Consider the following 23,187-nt stretch of genomic DNA (forward strand, 5'->3'; position numbering starts at 1 on the left):
CATAAAATATCCAATAAAAACTTTATTCACAAAGAAAAAAGATGAAGGGAAGAAGAAAGGAAAAAGGCAGCCTGGGATGTAGGGTTGGGGGCTGGAGTGTCATTAAAGGGCAAACTTGGTTTGCAAAAGTAAAAATTGCTTAATTTACTGTTCTTTATTCTTCATTATTCTGGGGCCAGAAGTAGATGGCTTTGGATGATTAACAATTGTTGCCTTTTACCTACAGCATTAGGTAAGGGATTTATTTCCAGTGCCATCTTCTCTGGCCTGACAGCCAGGAACTCTTCACTAGAAAGGCTGTTAACTATTTGGGAATCAGAAAGGAAGGAAAAAATGAATTAAAACCCTTTATATAGGAAGTCATGCACAGACAAACATAGATTTGTACGCATATACTTTCATGAACACACATTCTGGCCAAGTACAGATACCTGTCTCAATCAACTGCAGTGTTCATGCATATTTACATACATGTAGGTACATATAAGAATGCAAAGATATATACGTTTGGATAAATGGATTTTTTTCTATGGCCTTAATATATACAATAGTTCTTAGAAAATTACCTTATAGATAAAATGTTACACAAAAGGGGAGTTACAAATGTTGGTAATACTAAGTTTAAAGCAATGTTTTATTTTGTTAGCACAATATAAACTCAAAACAGAAGTTTCCTTTGGCCTTTGTAGTTCACACCTGTGGTAGTGATTGTAGTTTACACCTGTGGTGTCATCCTAGAACAACAATGTTGTTTCTTAAACATAAATTTGTCCAAAGCCTATTTCTCTTTTGACTGTAATTTTTACAGCTCACTTTACTTCTTATTGTATAACCTTTACTTAATATTATTAGGAGTGGGTTCATTTTATTTTATTTTTTATATTTTTAATAAAACAACTGTATTTTTGGAAAGAGAAATAAATGTACAGATGTTAAAAGCAATTTTGCATAAAAGGATATGATTACATTTTTTCAGTACTTGATTTTTTAAATGTTTGATATTATGCATTAAAATCTTACTAGTTACAATAAACATAAAGTACATGTAAAACAAGATGCAACCTAAAAGTCAAAGTTTTCTTGGTGTGTAAAGATTCAACAAAATTATTATTCTTTTTTTTTTTTGGCTTTTCTTTTCTTGAACTTCATATAGTTTGTGAGTTGGTTTTGGGGTGTTCAGAGCTTTCTGGGGTTAGTATCCCATTATCAGTGACTGCATATTATGTCTGTTCTTTTGTCACTGATTTACCTCACTCAGAAGGATATTCTCTAGATGCATCCATATTCTTAAGAATTTCATAAAGTCACTGTTTTTGTTAGCTGAATCGTACTCCATTGTGCAAATATACCATAATTTTTGTATCCATTCATCTACTGAAGAGCATCTGGGTTCTTTGCAGCTTCTGGCTATTATAAATAGGGCTGCTATAAATATTGTGGTGCCTTTGTCTTTGTTCAATGTTGAAGCATCTCTGGGGTATATGCCCATTAGTAGAATAACTGGGTCTTCAAGTAGTACTATACCCAATTTTCTGATGAACCACCAGACTGATTTCCAGAGTGGTTGTACCACTTTACATCTCCAACAACACTGGAGAAGTATTCTTCTTTCTCCACATGCTCTTCAGCATCTCCTGTCATCTGAATCTTTGTTCTTAGACATTCTGACTGGTGTGAGGTGGAATCTCAGAATTGTTTTGATTTGCAATTCCCTGATGACTAAGGATATCTAGCACTTCCTTAGATGCTTCTCAGCCATTCCATATTTCTCAATTGAGAACTTTTTTTTATGTCTGTACCCCATTTTTAATAGGATTGTTTGATTCTCTGATGTCTATCATCTTGAGTTCTTTGTATGCCTTGGATATTAGGCCTCTATCAGATGTGGGGTTGGTAAAGATCTTTTCCCAATCTGTTAGCTGCTGTTTTCTTTTCTTGACAGTGTCCTTAGCCTTACAGAAACTTTGCAATCTCATTAAGTCCCATTTTTCTATCTTTGACTTTAGAGCACAAGCCATTGTTGTTCTCAGGAAATTTCCCCCTGTGCCTATGTGTTCTAAGGTTTTCCCTACTGTCTCTACTAATAGTTTCAATGTATCTGGTTTAATGTTTAGATCTTTGATCCACTTGCACTTGAGCTTTGAACAATAAGATAAGCAAGGGTCTACTTTCATTATTCTGTGTAATGAGTGCCAAATTGAATAAACACCATTTGTTGAAGAGGTTGTCATTTTTGCATTGAATATTACAGCTCCTTTCTCAAAAATCAAGTGACCATAAATGTGAGGGTTCATTTCTGGATCTTCTATTCTATTCCATTAATACACATGCCTATCTGTACCAGTACCATGCAGTTATTAACACAATTATCTTTTAGTATAGCATGAGTTCAGGGATGGTGATTCCTACAGATGTTTTCTAATTGTTGAGGATAGATTTCACTATGCTATATTTTTTGTTATTCCAGATGAAATTGGACATTGCTCTTTCCAACTCTACGAAGAATTGGGTTGAAATTTTGATGGGGATTGCATTGAATCTGTAGATTGCTTTTGGTGAGATGGCCATTTTTTCAATGTTGATCCTTCCAATTCATGATCATGGGAGATCTTTCCATTTTCTGAGATCTTCCTCAACTTCCTTCTTTAGAGTTTTGAAGTTCTTGTCATACAGGTCCTCCACTTGCTTAGTTAGAGTCACACCAAGGTATTTCATATTGTTTTTGACTATTGTGAATGCTATCTTTTCCCCAATTTCTTTCTCTGCATGTTTGTCCTTTGAGTAGAGGAAGGCTACTTATTTGTTTGAGTTAATTTTATATCCAGCCACTTTGCTGAACTTGTTTATCAGCTGTAGAAATTTTCTGGTGGAATTTCTGGGGTCACTTACATACACTATAATGTTACCTACAAACAGTGATGAATTTTCTTCTTCCTTTCCAATATGTATCCCTTTGATTTCCTTTTGCTGTCTATGTGCTCCGGCCAGGACTTCCAGTACTATGTTGAATAGGTAGGAGAAGAGTGGGCAGCCTTGTTCAGTCCCTGATTTTAGTGATATTGCTTCATGTTTCTCACAGTTAAGTTTGCTGTTGGCTTTTTGTTTGCTGTATATTGCTTTTATTATGTTTAGTATGGTCCTTGGATTCCTGTTCTTTCCAGGACTTTTTACATGAAGGGGTGTTGAATTTTGTCAAATGCTTTTTCAGCATCTAGTGAGATGACCATGTTGTTTTTTTCTTTGAGTTTGTTTATATGGTGAATTAAGTTGGTGGATTTCCATATGTTAAACCATTCCTGCATCCCAGTGATGAGGCCTACTTGAACATGGTGAATGATTATTTTGCTGTGTCCTTGGATTCGGTTTGCAATGATATTGTTGAGTATTTTTGCATCGATATTCATAAGGGAGATTGGCCTGAACTTCTCTTTTCTTGTATGGTCTCTGTGTGATTTAGAAACAAGGGTTATTGTGGCCCAAAAAATGAATAGGTAGTGTTCCATCTGACTCTAATTTGTGGAATAGTTTAGAAAGTATTGGAATTAGGCCATCAATGTATATCTGATAGAATTCTGCACTGAACCCATCTGGACCTGGGCTTTTTTTTTTTTTTTTTTTTTTTTTTTGGTTGGGAGGCTTTTGATGACTGCTTCTATTTCTTTAGCTGTTATGGGATTATTTAGATGGTTTACCTGGTCTTGGTTTAAATTAAGTATCTGTTATCTCTCTAGGAATTCATCCATTTTCTCCAGATTTTCCAGCTTTGTTGAGTACATGCTTTTGTAGCATGATCTGATGATTTCTTGAATTTCCTCATTTTCAGTTGTTATGTCTCCACTTACCTTTCTTATTTTGTTAATTTGGATATTCTCTATTTGCCCTCTCGTTAGTCTGGCTAAGGATTTATCAATCTTTTAATTTTCTCAAAGAACCAGTTTTTGGTTTTTTTGATTCTTTGAGTGGTTCTTTTTGTTTCTACTAGGTCTATTTCTGTTCTGAGTTTGATTATTTCTTGCCATCTACTTCTCTTGAGTGTATCTGCTTCCTTTTGTTCCAGAGCTTTTAACTGTGCTATAAAGTTGCTAGTGTATGTTCTCTACAGTTTCTTTTTGGAAGCACTCAGAGATAGGTTTTTTTTTTTTTTTTTTTTTTTTTTCCTCTCAGTACTTCTTTAATTGCTTCTCATAGGTTTGGGTATGCTGTGTTTTCATCTTCATTAAATTCTAGAAAATTCTTAATTTCTTTCTTTATTTCTTCTTTGACCCTGCTATAGTTTAATAGAGCATTGTTTACTTTCCATATGTATACGTGATTTTTGTTGTCTTTGTTGTTATTAAAGATCAACCTTAGTCCATGGTAATCTGATAGAATGCATAGGAGTATTTCAATCTTCTTATATCTATTGAGGCTCATTTTGTGACCAATTATGTGGTCAGTTTTCAAGAAGGTGCCGTGAGGTGCTGAGAAGAAGGTGTATTCTTTTGTTTTAGAATGGAATGTTCTGTAGATGTCTATTATTTCAAATCGGTTCATAACTTCTGCTAGTTTCACTGCCTCCTTGGTTCAGTCTCTGCTTCCATGATCTGTCCATTGAGGAGAGTGGGCTGTTGAGGTCCGCCACTATTACTGTGCGGGGTACAATGTATTTTTTGAGCTTTAGTAAGGTTTCTTTTATGAATATGGGTTCTCTTATATTTGGAGCATATATGTTAAGGATTGAATGTTCCTCCTGATAAATTTTCCTTGTAATGTAGAAAAGGTGTCCTTCCTTATCTCCTCTGATAACTTTTGGTTGAAAGTCTACTTTATTTGATATTAGAATGGCTATTCCAGCATGTTTCGTGGGGCCATTTGCTTGGAAGGTTTTTTCCCAACCTTTTACTCTGAGGTAGTGTCTGTCTTTGTCTGTGAGATGAGTTTCCTGTATGCAGCAAAATGATGGATTCTGTTTATTAATCCAGTCTGATAGCCTATATCTTTTTATTGGGAATTTATGTTATATTAGAGAATAGTGGTTGCTTTTTCCTGCTATTTTTGCTTTTAGAGGTAGAATTGTGCCTGTGTGTTTGTCTTCTTTTGGTTTTCTTGCTTAGTTATTTTCTTGTTTTTGCTAGGATGTACTTTCCCTCCTTGTATTAGGTTTTCCACCTATAATTCGTTGTAGTGCTGGATTTGTTGTCAGATAATATCTAAATTTAGTTTTGTCCTGGAATATGTGGGTCTCTCAGTGTATGGTGATTGAGAGTTTTGCTGGGTATAGAGTCCTGGGCTGACATTTGTGTTCTCTTAGGGTCTGCATGATGTCTGTCCAGGATCTTCAGTTTTCATAGTCTCTGTTGAGAATTCTGGTATAATTCTGTTCGGTCTGCCTTTTTATGTTATATGATCTTTCCCCCTTACTGTTTTTAGTATTCTTTCTTTGCTTTTGACACTTGGCCATTTGTCTATTATGTGTTGGGAAGACTTTATTTTCTGGTCTACTCTATTTGGAGTTCTGTAGGCTTGATTTATGCTCATGGTCATCCCATTCTTAAGGGTACGGAAGTTTTTATCTACGATTTTTTTGAAGATATTTACTGTGCAGCTTAGTTGATATTTCTTACCCTCTCCTATTCCTATTATCCTTAGGTTTGGTCTTCTCATTGTGTCATAGTTCTCTTGGACAGTTTGGGTTAGGAGCTTTTTGGCTTTTGCATCTCCTCTGACTGTTTTGTCTATGTTTTCAATGTTGTCTTCGGTCCCTGATATTCTCTCTTCCATCTCTTGTAGTCTGTTAGAGATGCTTGCATCTGTGATTCCTAATTTTTTTTTTGATTTTCCACTGACAAGATTGTATCTTCTAGTGTTTTCTTTATTGTTTCCACTTCCATTTTCATTACCTTCTTAAATTCCTTCATCTCTTTAGTTCTGTGTTCCTCTAGTTCTTTGATTTCTTTAAGTGTTTTTTTTTTTTTTGTGTTTCCTCTTTAAAAGCTTCTATTTGCTTATGGTTTTCCTTCCGTTCTTGTTTAAATGAGTTATTCATGCTCTTCTCAAAGATCTCCATCATCATCTTGAGGTATGATTTCAGGTCTAAGTCTCCTTTTTCTGGAGTGTTTGGCATTCTGCTGCTTGCTGCGATGAGAGATCTAGGTTCTGATTTTGCCATGTTGTCTTGGTTTCCATGGTTAAGTTCTTTGCTTTCCTCTTGCCAACTTGTTGTCTGTAATTATATGTGGTGTTGTTGTCAGTGATTGGTTCCCATCTCACCTGTGTAAATGGCCTGTGTCCCTGTATCTCTGCTGTTTTAGGTGGCAAATAGCTTGCACATTTGGTCCGCACACAAGGGCCTTCTGGGCAGACAAGGAGTCCCTATGGCAGAGTTCCTGCTCCCCTGGACCAACTGGAGGGCCATACCTACTGAGTGCTACACCTAGCCATCTCTATGCCATGGCTACTCACAGCACAGTTTCACTAGGCCTGTGTACCTGGATCTCCTCTGTTCCCTGTGGCAAATGGTCTGAGCATTTGGTCCACATGCCATGGCATTCCAGGTGGATACCAAGTCCCTATTCCTTGTTTCCTGCTCCCCTGAACCAATGGGGGGCATGCTTTTCATGTGCTCACCCCAGAACTCTCTGCGCCCTGGCCACTTATGGCTCAGTTTCAGTCTCACCGGGCCTGTATCAGGGAATCTCTGCTGTTCCAGGTGGGAAATGGCTTGAGCATTTGGTATGCACGCAAGGGCCAATCGGGCAGACACCGAGTCCCTGTGGCAGAGTTGCTGCTCCCCTGGACCAACCCGAGTGCCATGCCAACTCTGTGCTTGGCCTAGTCCTCTCTGTACCCTGGCCACTCACAGAACAGTCTCTTCAGGCCTATGTCCCTGGATCTCTGCTGTTGCTGGTGGTAAATGGCTCTCACATTTCATATTTTATTCTTTATTTATTGAAACATCCTACCAAAATAACTAAAACCATCTCAAAACATTTTTCATGAGATAAAATCTGGAATTCTATAAAATTGTTATTTTTTTTCTAAACAGTATTAATTAATGAAAGTTCAGCATTATGTTGATCTGTAGAAAATTTGCTCATTAGGTTAAGTTAGTGCCCAGGGATTATTATATTATACATACAAGAAAAAATTATCAGCTGCAAGAGTTATCCTGAGATGAAGTTTTTTTGGCACCTAGCATCTCAGATTTGACCCATCTTAATCCATGCAAAAATGTGGGCTACCTTGAGGAAGGTCACCTGCAATTCTAAGCCTTTTCTAGATGAGTTCTTATGGTTATACAAATAAAACATTCTCTAAGTTGTTAGAATGTCTAAATATTTCTTAAATATTGAAATAAAAATGTTATCAGTCATGAAAGAACTTATGCTTAATTTTCTGCAGTTCAGGACAACTTTGTGTTCAGTGAGACAATGAGAAAACAGGCCTTCTTTGGAATGTTGACTCCAAGAACTAACAGTTATTTTGGGATCTTTTAATTCATGTTTTTGAAAAATGTTCAGTGCATCTTATATAATGTATTTATCTCAAAAATTGTTGTTCCTGTTGTCTATATCATTCTCCTTTATGTAATTTTTCTTTTGAAATATAAATATTTTAAATTCCCATCCTTACTGATAACATTTTCTGTATTTAAAAATAACTCCAGGTAATCAATCCTGCAAGGCCCTCTATTCAAAGATTACTATTGTTCTTTTCTTTCATTTAAAAATTTTCAGATACTGTTTACTAAGGTAGATGACTTTATGCAGTTCTTCCTAAGAGCATCTAGTACTGGGTTTGTTCCAATACCCCCTCCTGTAACCAAGCAGCAAGCTTGTATGTAAATAAAGATCTTCCTGTAGATATTACTGACACTCTGTCACAGCATATCAGCCAGTTCTTACTGAATAATTTTAAGGTGTCTGATTCCTAATCTTTCTGTGTCTGTCTCTACAACCTAAAGAAGTTCAGATTGGTTACACTAAAACTCACAGTGAAAGTGAATTTCACCCATCTTGTCTGAATGTCTATTTCTGTTTAGTCCTAAGCATATACAGTAGCACGAAAGAGAGATACTTTCTTTCACTTTAGTTAGAAAAGAAAAAAAAATCATCTTGGTATTTTTCTCTAGCAGGAACTTTTGGGTCCCATCTAGTAAGAGACTGCTTTAACACACAAACCAACTGTCTACCTTCTCTCAACTTTATGGAGAATTAGGCACATCTGTAATCAATGGAAATTCTCTCCTGCAGGGTTTCTCAGTGTTTGAGTCTCCACAGAAGGACTCTGCCAGGAAATCTCAATTATGGTTTGGGCTCTGTTGAAGGGTGTGATTCCCTACTAAGAGAATCTCTTGCAACCTGGCTGAAGATACTCCCTCCTGACTAATTCTGGAGTAACTCAGAGGATAAAAATATGACACAGTCTCCAGAGTCCTTGTAATGTAGACAAAGAACTTAGCAGCTGTTGCCATCTCTTAATTAGAAACAGGTGGGCTGAACCTTTTTTCACAACTCAATTTTTGTCCTAGTCAAAGTAATATGTCAGAAAAAATCACCATTTCAATATGTGTCTGTAATGGAATTCAGAACGTATTTGTGGTTATAAAGCTCTATAGGAATACAGCTTTGTATTGAAAACTCCCTATGGGATAGACACACTTAGTGATTCGTGCAAGTTATTAATTTTTTAAGATAAATAAATTGAGTATGATGGTCCTGAACAAGTAAGTTCCTATAAACAACAAACACATTCTGGTTTAAAATAGTCACTGGCCAAACTCATTGAATATTCAAGAATGAATACTGAAATGCTTTCGCTTATAAAACAGGAAAACATAATAAGAGAAAATACCTAGATACTTTAGGATGCTACCTTGCATGCACTTTATGATCTGTGATCGCCTTAGTTGGGTTTCTGTTTCTGTTCTAAACATCATGACTAAAAGCAAGTTCCAAACAAGAGGGTTTATTTCATTTATGGTTGTTCTTCAATAGGAATGGAAGTCAAGGCAGGAACTACTACAAAGACCATAAAAAGGTGGGTTTTTTTTTTTGTTTTGTTTTGTTTTGTTTTTTTTTTTTTTGAACAACTTTATTTTAAAAACCAAAGATAATTGAACAAATTTTAAGTATTTTTGCCTAAAAGTATACGAACACAGTTTTTTCAGTGCTTGGCTTTTTTTTCCCCCAAAGGTTTGATAGTGTGCATTAAGGACTTACTAGTTACAATGAGCATAAAGTACATGTAAAACAGGATGTAACCCAGAATTAGTTAAAGTTTTCTTGGTGTGTAAGGATTGAGCATAATGTTTCTTTTTTTTCTTTTCTTTTTTTTTTTTTCTGTTTTTCTTGAACTTCACAGTTTGTGAGTCGTTTCTGGGGTGTTTAGAGCTTTCTGGGGTTAGTATCCCATTATCAGTGACTGCATGTTATGTCTGTTCTTTTGTGACTGGGTTATCTCACTCAGGATGATATTCTCTAGATACATCCATTTTCTTAAAAATTTCATTAAGTCATTGTTTCTGATAGCTAAGTAGTACTCCATTTTGTAAATATAACACAATTTTTGTATCCATTCATCTACTGAAGGACATCTGGGTTCTTTCCAGCTTCTGCCTACTATAAATTGGGTTGCTATGAACATTGTGGTGCATATATCTTTGTTGTATGTTGGAGCGTCCCTGGCGTATATGCCCAGAAGTGTTATAGCTGGATCTTCAGGTAGTACTATGTCCAATTTTCTGAGGAATCACCAATACTCTGGTTTCTCTTCAGATCATATAAATCTTTCACCTTTTACTAAAAAGGTGTTTCTAAGTAGATTGCTTTTTTATGCTCACAAAATTTGCTTTCTTATAACCTCTAGAACCTACTGCTCAGGGATGGCACCACCTTCAAGAGATTGGGAACTCATAAATTATTTACTACTCAAGAAAATTTCTCTCAGACTTGCCTACTTACTGGCTATTTTAATAGATGGACTTTAAAAACTGAAGTTTTGTCTTCTCAGATAACCTAGGCAAAAATAACTAAGCAATACAATTGACTCCATATCAAGGTGACATACAGCACATCACTATTCAACTAAAAGATTTCGGGAGCCTGGCCCATCTGCCACCCGGAACAGCGGCTCATAAAGGCTGAGCAACTGGTGGGTGGGAGACCTGGGCTGCCAGGGAGCAGAGAGATCTCTGCGGAGTGCACACGAAAAGTACACCCCCTGCCTTGACCTGCCATGTCCTGCCCAACCCAGTGACCTGGAACAGAACTTAGGAACTTCTGTTTCCACCTGGAGGCGACATCAGGACGCAGAGCAGAGCCTGGCCCATCTACCACCCGGAACGGCGCCTCATAGAGGCTGAGCAGCTGGTGGGTGGGAGACCTGGGCTGCCAGGGAGCAGAGAGATCTCTGCGGAGTGCACATGGAAAGTGAACCCCATCCTTTGCCCTGCCCTGCCCTGCCCAATCCAGCCACCAGGAACAGAAATTTCGAACTTCTGTTTCCACCCTGTGGCGACTTCAGGACACAGAGTGGAGCCTGGCCCATCTGGCACCTGGAACGGCAGCTCGTAAAGGCTGAGCAACTGGTGTGTGGGAGACCTGGGCTGCCAGGGAGCAGAGAGATCTCTGCGAAGTGCACACGGAAAGTGCACCCATTGCCTTGCCCTGCCCTGCCCTGTCTAATCCAGCAACGAGGAATAGAACTTTGGAACTTCTGTTCCCACCCGGCGACTGTGAGGCATAGAACAGGGCTCCACCCATCTGCCACCTGGACCAGTGGAGAACCAGGGACACAGACCAGATACAAGGGAAAGGCAAGAACATATCACTGACAAAAAAATGGCAAGATGAAAGCAAAAGAGTATATCCCAAGGAAACTAAGACAACCTGGCAACACCAGAACCCAGATCTCCCATAACAGAAAACATCGGAATTCCAAACACTCCAGAAAAGGAAGACACAGACCTGAAATCATACCTCAAGATGCTGATAGAGATACTTAAACAAGAATGGGAGGAAAAGCAAAAAGATTCAGAAGCTTTTAAAGAGGAAACAAGAAAAACACACAAAGAACTCAAAGAACTAAAGGAAAAGAGAATCAAAGAGATGAAGGAATGGAAGAGGAAATTTAAAACGGAAATTGACACAATAAAGAAAACACAAAAAGAGATAACCCTAGAGGCAGAACACCTAAAAAAGAAATCAGGAATCACAGAAGCAAGCATTTCCAATAGATTACAAGAGATGAAAGAGAGTCTCCGGGGCAGAAGACAACATTGTGAACATAAACAAAACAGCCAGAGAAGGTGCAAAAAAGAAAAAGGTCCTAACCCAAAATGTCCAGGAAATCCAGGACACAATGAGAAGACCGAACCTAAGGATAATAGGAATAGAAGAGGGAGAAGAGTATCAACTAAGAGGCACAGTAAATATCTTCAACAAAATTGTAGAAGAAAACTTCTCTACCCTCAAGAATGAGATGATCACGAGCATAAAAGAAGCCTTCAGAACTCCAAATAGGTTGGACCAGAAAAGAAATACCTCCCGACAAAGAATAATAAAAACATCAAGTGCCCAAAGCAAAGAAAGAATACTAAAAGCAATAAGGGAAAAAGGTCAGGTAACATATAAAGGCAGGCCAATCAGACTCACACCCGATTTCTCAACAGAGACAATGAAAGCTAGAAGAGCCTGTATAGACATCATGCACACCCTAAGAGAACACAAGTGCCAGCCCAAGCTGCTATACCCAGTAAAACTATCAATCACCATCGATGGAGAGATGAAGATATTTCAAGACAAATCAAATTTTACACAATATCTGACCACAAACCCTGCACTACAAAGAATTATAAGTGGAAAACCCAATACAATGAGGGAAAATACAGCCTAGTAAAAACAAGAAAACTCCTAAACAAGAAAACTAAATAAAGAAAAAACACAGACACAACTCAACCCACAAAAGCAATAGTGGCAGCAAACAGAAACAACTATTCCTTGATATCTATTAACATAAATGGACTCAACTCCCCAATAAAGAGATATAGGCTATCAGACTGGATACATAAACAAAATCCAGCATTTTGCTGCATACAGCAAACTCATCTCAGAGACAAAGACAGACACTATCTCAGAGTTAAAGGGTGGGAAAAAAAACTTCCAAGCAAACAGCTCCAAGAAGCAAGCTGGAGTGGCTATTCTAATATCGAATAAAGTAAATTTCCAACCAAAAGTTAACAAAAAAGATAAGGAAAAACACTTTTTACTCATTACCGGGGAAACCGGTCAGGAGAAACTCTCAATCCTTAACATATATGCTCCAAATAAAAAAGCACCCACATTCATAAAATAAATTCTACTAAAGCTCAAAAAATATATTGCACATTACACAATAATAGTGGGAGACTTTAATACCCCACTCTCACCAATGAACAGATCATGGAAACAGAAACTGAACAAGGACATTGCAAAACTAGCAGAGACTTTGAAGCAACTAGAATTAATAGATATATACAGAACATATTATCCTAAAGTAAAAGAATACACCTTCTTCTCACCACCCATTGGAACCTCTCGAAATTGACCACATAATTGGACAAAGAGCGAGCCTCAATCGATATAAGAAGATTGAAATACGCCCATGTATCCTCTCAGATCAACATGGTCTATGGCTGGTCTTTAACAACAACAAACACAACAAAAGCCCACATACACATGGAAACTAAACAATGCTCTGTTAAACGATAGCAGGGTCAAAGAAGAAATAAAAAAAAAATTAAGGATTTTCTAGAATTCAACGAAAACAAAAACACAACATACCCAAACCTATGGGATGCAATGAAAGCAGTACTGAGAGGAACACTCATAGCCCTAAGTGCTTCCAAGAAGAAACTGGAGAGAGCTCACATCAGCAACCTGACAGCACAGCTAAAAGCCCTAGAACAAAAGGAAGCAGATATAGCCAAAAAGAGTAGACAGCAAGAAATAATCAAAATTAGGGCAGAAATAGACCAAATAGAAACAAAAAGAACCATTGAAAAAATCAACAAAACAAAGAGTTGGTTCTTTGAGAAAATCAACAAGATTGATAAACCCCTAGGAAGACTAACTAGAGGGCAAAGAGAGAGTAAACAAATTAACAACATCAGAAAGGAAAGTGGGGACATAAGAACTGAAACTGAGGAAATTCAAGAAATCATCAGATCCTACTACAAAAACTTATACTTCACAAAATTGGAAAATCTGGAGAAAATGGACAAATTCCTAGACAGATACAAGATCCCAAAGTTAAACCAGGACCAAGTAAACCATCTAAATAACCCTATAACACCTAAAGAAATAGAAGAAGTCATCAAAAGCCTCCCAACCAAAAAAGCCCAGGTCCAGACTGGTTCAGTGCACAATTTTATCAGACATTTGTGGGGGATATAACACCAATACTCTCCAAACTATTCCAAAAGATAGAATCAGATGGAATACTACCTAACTCATTTTTTTGAGGCTACCCTAACCCTCGTACCTAAACCACAAAAAGACCCTACAAGGAAAGAGAACTTCAGATTAATCTCACTTATGAACACTGATGCAAAAATACTCAACAAAATTTTTGCAAACCGAATCCAAGAACACATTAAAATGATCATTCACCATGACCAAGTAGGCTTCATCCCTGGGATGCAGGGATGGTTTAATATAAGGAAATCCATCAATGTAATCCACCATATAAACAAACTCAAAGATCAAAACCACATGGTCATCTCACTAGATGCTAAGAAAGCATTTGACAAAATCCAACACCCCTTCATGTTAAAAGTCCTGGAAAGAACAAGAATCCAAGGACCATACCTAAACATAATAAAAGCAATATACAGCAAACCAACAGCCAACATCAAACTTAATGGCGAGAAACTTGAAGCAATCCCACTAAAATCAGGGACTCGACAAGGCTGCCCACTCTCTCCCTACTATTCAACATAGTACTGGAAGTCCTGGCTGGAGCAATGAGACAGCAAAAGGAGATCAAGGGGATACAAATCGGAAAGGAAGAGATAAAAACATCACTCTTTGCCGATGACATGATAGTGTACTTGAGTGACCCCAAAAATTCCACCAGAAAACTTCTACAGATGATAAACAAGTTCAGCAAAGTGGCTGGATACGAAATTAACTCGAACAAATCAGTAGCCTTCCTATACTCAAAAGACAAACACGTGGAGAAAGGAATTAGGGAAAAGGTACCCTTCACAATCGTCACAAAAACTATGAAATACCTTGGTGTGACTCTAACTAAACTAGTGAAGGACCTGTATGACAAGAACTTCAAACCTCTAAAGAAAGAAATTGAGGAGGATTTCAGAAAATGGAAATATCTCCCATGCTCATGGACTGGAAAGATCAACATCTTAAAAATGGCCATCCTACCAAAAGCAATCTACAGAATCAATGCAATCTCCATCAAAACTCCAACCTAGTTATTCATGGAACTGGAAAGAACAATTTGCAATTTCATATGGAATAACAAAAGACCTAGAATAGCTAAATACATCCTCAACAACAAAAAAACATCTGTGGGAATCACTATCCCTGACCTCAATCAATATTACAAGGCAATTGTGCTGAAAACTGCATGGTACTGGTACAGAAATAGGCATGTGTATCAATGGAATAGAATAGAAGATCCAGAAATGAGCCCTCATGTATATGGTCACCTGATTTTTGACAAAGGAGCAGTAAATATTCAATGGAAAAAGGACAGCCTATTCTACAAATGGTGCTGGTCCAACTGGCACTCAGCATGCAAAAGAATGAAAATAGTCCCATTCTTATCTCCTTGTACAAAGCTCAAGTGTAAGTGGATTAAAGATCTCCACATTAAACCAGATACACTGAAACTATTAGATGAGAAAGTAGGGAAAACCTTAGAACACATAGGCACAGGAGAAAATTTCCTGAACAAAACACCAATGGCTCAAGCTCTAAGGTCAATGATTAACAAATGGGACTTAATGAGATTGCAAAGTTTCTGTAAGGCTAAGGACATCGTCAAGAAAACAAAATGGCACCCAACAGAATGGGAAAAGATCTTTACCAACACCACATCAGATAGAGGCCTAATATCCAAGGTATACAAGGAACTCAAAAAGCTAGACACCAGAGAATCAAACAACCCTATTAAAAAATGTGGTACAGAGCTAAACAAAACGTTCTCATTTGAGGAACACTGAATGGCTGCGAAATATCTGAGGAAGTGCTCCACATCCTTAGCCATCAGGGAAATGCAAATCAAAACAACCCTGAGATTCCACTTCACACCTGTCAGATTGGCCAAGATCCAAAACTCAGATGACAGCAGATTCTGGAGAGGCTGCTGAGAAAGAGGAACACTTCTCCACTGTTTGTGGGGTTGCAAACTAATACAATCACTCTGGAAATCAGTCTGGCGATACCTCAAAAAATTGGATATAGTACTACCTGAAGACCCAGCTATTCTACTTCTGGACATATACCCCAGAGACACTTTAATACACAACAAAGATATATGCGCCACAATGTTCATAGCGGCTCTATTTATAATAGCCAGATTCTGGAAGGAATCAGATGTCCTTCAGAAGATGAATGGATACAAAAATTGTGGTACATATACACAATGGAATACTACTCAGCCACCAGAAACAATGACTTAACCATTATCCTAAGAAAATGGCTGCATCTAGAGAATATCATCCTGAGTGAGATAACCCAGTCACAAAAGAAAAGACATAATATGCAGTCACTGATAGTGGGATGCTAACTCCAGAGGCTTGCACTCCCCCAGAAACAACTCACAGACTGTATGAAGTCCAAGAAATAAAGAAAACAAACAAAATATATTTACAAAACAAGAAGACTTTGACTATTTCCATGTTGCGTTTTCTTTTGCATGTACTTTACGGTCATGATAACTATTAGGTTTTCAATGCATACTGTCAAGCTTTTGAAAAAATCAAGTACTGACTAAAAAATATATTCACATAGTTTTATGTAAAAAATATTTTACTATCTGAAAAAACAGTACTGACAAAAATGTATAATTTTAAGCAAAAAAATGTTTAAAATCTGTACATTTATCTTTGTTTTGTAAAATAAAGTAGTTTAAAACAAAAGATTTCCATTTTTATTTGTTCTCAGGCTGCCATGCTGATATTAATACCACAGTATAAAATATAAGTTTAAAGGTCTCATAATCTTTAAAAAATTAATTCTCTATATGTTGTCTATTTTAAATGTCTGAAGTCAAATAAAAAGTATAAAATTTTCTGAGAATTGAAAAATCTCTTAACTATGGGTTCCTTTCAAGTTAGAAAACATGTTAAATGCTTTCTTATTCCAAGAGAAAAGAACTTTTGTGCAGTCACAAATCAAATCAAAACCAAAGACCAACAGTATAGACTTCAGTGCTTGATATCTCTGACCTATATATAGTCCTCCAATTTTCCAAATGCCAGGTAAAAGCACATCTCCAGTTCTACTGTCTATAATATATAGAGTATTACAGTTTGTGGGTGCTTACCCTGTGGAGATGGTCTCAAATTTATGAATCCCAGTGAGACTTGTCTCTTCTTAGTCAATGCAGATATTTCAGTAAAGCAAAGGTTTTCCTACAATTATTTTGAGATACTATTTATCACAGGCAACTCTTCAGTTCTACATGATCAAACCCCACCATTTCTCAACACAAAATATCAAACAAATCGTTTTTGCTTCTATCTACAACTTATAATCCAAGCCTCTGTGGCCTGTATTTCTCCTCACACTCTTATCTTTCAAAGTCCCACAAATTAGCCCACTGTGCTCTTGATAGTCAAGGGCTTTTCCACCACAATCGTATTATGAAAACATGGTTTGTCTTAGTTATGTTTCTATTGCTGTGACCAAACAACATGTCCAAAATCAAAATGTGTATTAAAATATTTCAAGCAGCTTATTCTTATAACCTTGCATGAAGGAAAATCATGGCATGAACTGAACGGAGGAAATTAGCCTGAGGCAGACTGACTCCAGGACAGACTGCAAAGTAGCAGTTCAGGAGACTGCGGGCTGAGTTCTTATTTCCAAAAATTGCAATTCAGTTACTAAAAAAAAAACTGCAAGTTTATGTAATGGGGACTCTCACCATCTTTTAAAATTTAGCCAAGATTTCAGCTAAGAGGTCAACATTTAGCCCTCTTTGGCATGACGCTAGCATAGTTAGTCTGAATCATAACATCATTCAGACCCCCTCCCAAGAGGGAGAATCTACCAATCAAAGAGTAGATTACCTACCCCCACCCCAATGTTCCTCTGTTTTGGCTTTTAAACTGAATCTGAGAATTCATCCAGAGTCCTTTTCGTCTGGGTGGGATATGGTCCTTGCATGCAAGCATTAATGCTTTATGCTTTTGTATAGTATTTGAGTATTTGATATCAATCTTCAGCAATCCTACAAAACCTTAACACTACTTAAAGCAGGAGACCCAAGGAAGGTCCTGAGGCAGAGGCTATGAAGAAATGCTACTCACTGGCTTGCTTCTTGATCCCTCCCTCTGTCTTATATCTTATATACCCACTATCAGGTACCTAGGTTCAGCATGGACCATGGTAAACTATGCCTTTCCTCATTAATCACTACTCAAGAAAATGTTCCCACAGACATGTCTACAACCTAATCTACTAGAGGCATTTTCTGATTTAACCCACCTTCTATCCAGTTGGTTCTGGCTTGTGTCTGGTTGACAAATCATAAATCAGAACAGGGATGTCAGACATCCCACATAATTCCTGGTGGGGGTTAGAATACTACTTACAATTAGGAGATACATTGATGCAAACTTATGGAATTGTTATATGCCTTTTATTATATTTAAAAGGCTCATTGCATGCAGCGATACTTATTTTGCATTTGCTTTTTTCAATTATCATTAATGTTAATAATAATGACAAGTATGTCACAAGGCTGATGATTTTTGCCTATGAAAATCAGGAATCACTATTTTCATTTGGAATCTATGCTACCAAACTTATTCTCTACTATTCCCTTTCCACTGCATATATGCTTTGTTTTGTTTCAGTATTTTTGTTTGTTTCTTAGTTGTCTGAATACAATAGTTGTCAAACAATGTTCCTCAAGGACTTTAACATTTTTGTGTGTCTCCAAGTTCATTCTTTGGGTCTTTCTTTTATCAGTAATTACCATTGCATGACTTCGTATAAATACTCTTTCTCTTGACCCAAGGCAGAGAGAGTAAAGAGAATGCAAATAAATGATCCAGCTCCATGAATCAGTGAGTCCACTTGTGTTCCTTAAGGGAGCATGGGTGACCTGAAGAGCTGCATCACCAAAAAGCATGTGTAACATGGGAGATAACTCACAGATGCTGTATCCCTGACTTTGCCTGCATAATTTGGAGATGGCTACACTGCAAGATTCTTCTCTCTTCTAGCAATTGTTTATATTACATATATGTAGTATCAGAGAAAGATCTATGTGTCTTGTAAATTTTGTGATCCTTTAGAGGCTTCCTATTCCATCTAGCACAGAATGTTTCAATTTATGGTACTTTTACATTCACACATTTTGAGAGAGACGCGCTATGAAATCGAGAGTTTATACTTACTCTGCATTCTAAATGCTCTCAGATATAAATCATCCATCTAGGTCCACTCCATTAGTCTGTGGCAATTGTTGACTAACAGCTTACACAGTTGAGAAACAGTTCTCAAGAAACTTGAGATCACAAAATTAATAATCTTTGAAAAATATAAAATAAGCCATGTAGCTTAATTTTTACCACACATCCAATAATTTGCAAATCTCTAGAAATGTTTAGACATCTTAAATATACACTGAGGACAGCCATCTTCATCTTCTGGTCCACACCTCCACATGAAGTTGAGTATCAACATGCCACAACCCAAAAATTGATAATGAGAGAGCTGTATATTTTCACCATGAAGTATTGCACAGCCTTTAAAATATGAAATCATAAAACTTGTAAATGAATGAATGGGACTAGAAAATGTATTCTGAGTGATTAACACAGATTGCTAAATAAAAATATGTTCTATATTTGTTTTAGGCAGATACTAGCTGTTCAATCAATGATAACCAAGCTACAATTGAAAGACTACAGGGATTATAAATAAAATAATGGAAAGGAAGTACAGGTACATATTCCAAAGGGGAAAAAGTAGAATTAAAGTTATGGATAGGTGGGGTGTTTGTAATAAGAAGATCAAGTGGAGAGAGAGAGAGAAAAGGAGATGAAGGAGGAAGTAAAGGCAGAAACAGCTAAAATTAAGGGCCATTTGAAGGACAGTATAGAAACCCAATATATTAGAAACTTTTAAAAATATATTCATATAGGATGGTAATATAAATATAATTATCAAATAACGGGAAGCACAGAGCCCCAAAAGGCAATCTCATCTCCAAATGAAATGACCTTATCTAGTTATGGGTTATATCTAATTCAGTTGTCAGCTAAAGAAATTATGTGGCAATTTCCATCTGACTAGGCTGCATCCAAGAGTATGAGTTGCTCTCCAGAAATCAGCTGCAAGGTTCCAATCCTTAGAACAAGATCAATACAACTCACTAAACATCAAGAAGTTGAGCTGGTAACTATATAGCATGTTCATCTTTATTAGCTACCATCATGGGTTCAGGAAAGTATTTGGCATATTACAAAAAAAAACGTTTTAAAAAACCCAACCTATCTACAAAACTTATCAAACTCTATCACCTACAGAGGTGTCATGAATGCATAATATGCTAGTCTAATAGTGTCACATAATGCAGGGGAAGAACCAGCCAATATTTGAATTGATTTAAGTTGTTTTCACTAATATAGGAACCATATCTGATTCAGCTTGGTGGCTGAGAATTGCTTTAAGATAATCCAAAGACACAATGTAAAACCAAATTCTACTGATCTAAAATTTTAAAAATAAGAAAGATAAGAAAATATTAAAGATAAGAAAAAATAGTAGTAAAATAACTCTATGACACTCTGCAATACTCATATATCAGAATCTTGTTCAATCAGCATGAAAATCCTCCTTCTGCAGCAAAGGGGAACAAATACAGAGACCCACAGCCTAAAACTTATACAGAGAGTGAAATATCTTCAAACATCTATTCTTGGATGCCTGCATACAATCCCTTCCTTCAGGGATCAGAAAATCTCTGGAAGAGGAGGAAGAAGAGTAGAAGAGCCAAAGACATTGAAGGATACAAAGAAAACAAGGCTCTCTAAATAAATATAAGCATAGCTCATATCTATTCAAAAAGATTGAATTAGCATGCACATGGCCTGAATAAATCTATACCACATCCTTTGTGTATATATTATGGCTTCGAGCTTAGTTCTTTTATGAGATGTCTGAATGAGAAATTCAGTGTCTAGGTTTTGTCCCTTCTCTTAACTATTCTTTTCTCTTCTGTTTGCTTCTTTTATCCAATTATGATGTGATAGGCATTGCTTTATTTTTCATATATTATTTATTATCCTCTAGAGGCCTTTTTTTTCTAATGGGGGAGACTATGTTAGTAGATCTATAGAGGTAAAAGGAGAAGAGACACTGTGAGGAGAAGATGGAAGAAGGGGAAACTGTAATCAGAATATATTGTGTGAGAAAAAAAAGTCAAATAAAAAGGGAAAAAATGAAAAGTAGAAAAGAAGAAAGACCCATGAAAATTTAAAGACATGGTTTTCAAGAAATTAAAAAAAATATATGTGTTAATCAAAGCATATATTTTGTACAATGCAATAATGACCTTATTTTTTAATTGTAATATACTACATCATCAAAGAAGGAAACTCACCAGGAATAGTTTTATGTAAGTTCTTTGGCTTAGCCCTATTAACTAAAGGTTGTTGCTTTTAAGATTTACATTATAACAGGCTCGTCAACAAAGTATATGTTGAATATTATATAAAGTTGGAAAGCTGTTCACCATATTTATTGCGTAACCGTAGTGAAAGAGAGGAAAACAGTTATCAATCCATGTTAGTATATCATGTGTGCATTGGTTTGTAAAAATAAAAATAAATAAAAATTGTTGACATAAATGAGTATAGCCTGAGATTTGTAACCAATATATCTGTGTGTACAAGGAAGGTAGGATTCAGAGTGTAATTAATTTCCTCAATCTATGAAGCTGGTGAACACTTCAGTTGCTTTTACTAAAGAATATCTAATACCAAAGTCCAAATATGGTTACTAGAAAATATTAGTCTTTATAAGTAGAATATAGTATTAGAATTGATATGAATTAAAGTCAATGTCAAAATATATTTTTTTCAGCAGCAATAGTAACTGCCAAGGTCAAAAGAAAGAGATAAAACTAAAACTTATATTTTCTTATATGATAAAGATGTGGATGCATTACTTAAAACCTCACATTATTCTAATATGATAAAACTATTTTGAATATCTGATATGGGGTAACACTAAGCTGTATTATATTTCTTCTTCAAAAATCTTACAGCCCATACTTGATATATGGCTCAGATTTAAATTGTAAGAATCTAATTTCAAAACCCCCATTATTATCCTAGGTCCCTGGTTTTTAAATGAAAGTATATGTATACCAACTAAAAATAACTGCACTTTAATATAGAATGAAATGAAAAATAACATGGATACAAAGAATTATTCCTTGATTGAAAATATGTGGGAAAGAAGAACATGAAATATAAGTAAGTGAAATTTATTGTAAGGTCATTACTCAAAGCAATTATTTTCTGGTTTGTTGTTCATTTTTCTTCTATGTAGCTATTAATACTGATAATAAGAATATTATTTATTTTCCCTTCATAGTATTGGTGAAATTCTTATCAATGTGAATATATAATGTAAGAATTTTTTTTTGACAATAAAGCCTTTTAGGGACTTGTAAAGATTAAGTCACAAAAGAAAAAAAAAAGTATTTAAAGATTTCCACATGCCAATATTCCTGTCCTGGGAAATAAGCAGGGTAAGTTTAACAAATGCCCTCATTCTCAGTACTGCAAACAGGAAAACACAGAGCACAAACTGGAAAGCCTTTGATGCGTTTTGAAAGGAAACATTCTACAGATTTTTAAAAACATAATGGATTCTTATGACATTTTAATGTGGACGAGAAATTACCAGGAGAATTGTTTTTAATGCAATCTGAAACTTTAAAATAAAATTCATATTCAGATGATTCCACCAAGTTTATCTCACAAAAACTGTAGGAAAAATGATGATAGGGTCATTTTGTTGGACAGAATAGACGCACATAAATAATGTTCATTAATGAGGAGTGAAAGCACTAAAATATGAAAGGGAAGACAACTGACAAACATGATATTTCATCCCAATTTGGTATAGTTTTTGATGGTATAATGAAGCATATGATGCTCTCAAGGAGCAATTGAAATTTATATTAAATTCCAAGCAGACCATTATCATTTCAATCTCTAAACATGCTGTTTTGACAGTAGATCTTCTATTAGAATAAAAATAATTAAAATACTAGTTATCAGAAGGTTACTTGTATTTGTTGAAGATTTGCTTCAAAACTGAAGACATCAGAACAGGGAGAATGTTCAGAGGGTACTGAATAAAAGAGCTGACATATTCACACAGTTTTATGTAAAAATTATTTTAATATCTGAAAAAACAGTACTGACAAAAATGTATAATTTTAAGCAAAATATGTTTAAAATCTGTACATTTATCTTTGTTTTGTAAAATAAAGTCGTTTAAAAAATAGAAAAGAATAAAAGAATAAAGAAAAAAAAAGAGCTGACAAGCAAAATTGAGGAGCAGCATTCCAGTCCCCATTTAAACACTGAATAAATGCAGGGCCTCCCTGCAATTCTTCATATGAGAGGCAGAGCCAGGGAGTCCCTGGACCAAACCGGCTAATTAGACTACTCATATTGTGTACCACGAAAAAGCTCTGTCTCTCTACATAAGTAACATAAAACCTGGAGGTTGGTTCTGTGCAAATGTATACACAGTTGCAAAAATATGAACACCCATACAGCTGCAAGCCCATGTACATACATGAAGAAAGACTAAATACATGGTGTTTGATTAATCAATTGACCAGAACTGGTAGTATTTTTAGGAGCAAACATTTAATTAACCAGCCAATCAGATTTCAGAAGAAAAATGTTTTGGGAAATTTCAACATTGTGGATTAATCCCTGAG

This window comes from Micromys minutus (genome assembly GCF_963924665.1).
Source record: "Micromys minutus genome assembly, chromosome: 22".
Lineage (NCBI taxonomy): Eukaryota > Metazoa > Chordata > Mammalia > Rodentia > Muridae > Micromys > Micromys minutus.